The following is a 1,250-nucleotide window of genomic DNA, read 5'->3' on the forward strand; positions in this document are numbered from 1 at the left end:
TCCAAAACGAACTTTGTACTTTGCTATGAAGTTCCACCAGGAATGAGTTTTCATGCAAAAACTGTCTATTTCAACTAAATTGATCCATCCAAAACGAACTTTGTACTTTGCTATGAAGTTCCACCAGGAATGAGTTTTTATGCAAAAACTGTCTATTTCAACTTAATTCGTCCATCCAAAACGAACTTTGTACTTTGCTATGAAGTTCCACCAGGAATGAGTTTTCATGCAAAAACTGTCTATTTCAACTAAATTGATCCATCCAAAACGAACTTTGTACTTTGCTATGAAGTTCCACCAGGAATGAGTTTTTATGCAAAAACTGTCTATTTCAACTAAATTGATCCATCCAAAACGAACTTTGTACTTTACTATGAAGTTCCACCAGGAATGAGTTTTCATACAAAAACTGTCTATTTCAACTTAATTCGTCCATCCAAAACGAACTTTGTACTTTGCTATGAAGTTCCACCAGGAATGAGTTTTTATGCAAAAACTGTCTATTTCAACTAACTTTGTCCATCCAAAACGAACTTTGTACTTTGCTATGAAGTTCCACCAGGAATGAGTTTTCATGCAAAAACTGTCTATTTCAACTAACTTTGTCCATCCAAAACGAACTTTGTACTTTGCTATGAAGTTCCACCAGGAATGAGTTTTCGTGCAAAAACTGTCTATTTCAACTTAATTCGTCCATCCAAAACGAACTTTGTACTTTGCTATGAAGTTCCACCAGGAATGAGTTTTCATGCAAAAACTGTCTATTTCAACTAACTTTGTCCATCCAAAACGAACTTTGTACTTTGCTATGAAGTTCCACCAGAAGTGTGTTTTCATACAAAAACTGTTAATTACAACTAACTTTGTCCATCCGATTCGAACTTTGTTCTTTGATATGAAGTTCCACCAGAAGTGTGTTTTCATACAAAAACTGTTAATTACAACTAACTTTGTCCATCCAAAACGAACTTTGTACTTTGCTATGAAGTTCCACCAGGAATGAGTTTTCATGCAAAAACTGTCTATTTCAACTAAATTGATCCATCCAAAACGAACTTTGTACTTTGCTATGAAGTTCCACCAGGAATGAGTTTTCATGCAAAAACTGTCTATTTCAACTAAATTGATCCATCCAAAACGAACTTTGTACTTTGCTATGAAGTTCCACCAGGAATGAGTTTTTATGCAAAAACTGTCTATTTCAACTTAATTCGTCCATCCAAAACGAACTTTGTACTTTGCTATGAAGT

The sequence above is a fragment of the Anopheles moucheti genome, unplaced genomic scaffold (genome assembly GCF_943734755.1).
Source record: "Anopheles moucheti unplaced genomic scaffold, idAnoMoucSN_F20_07 putative_Y_2, whole genome shotgun sequence".
In the NCBI taxonomy this organism is placed as follows: domain Eukaryota; kingdom Metazoa; phylum Arthropoda; class Insecta; order Diptera; family Culicidae; genus Anopheles; species Anopheles moucheti.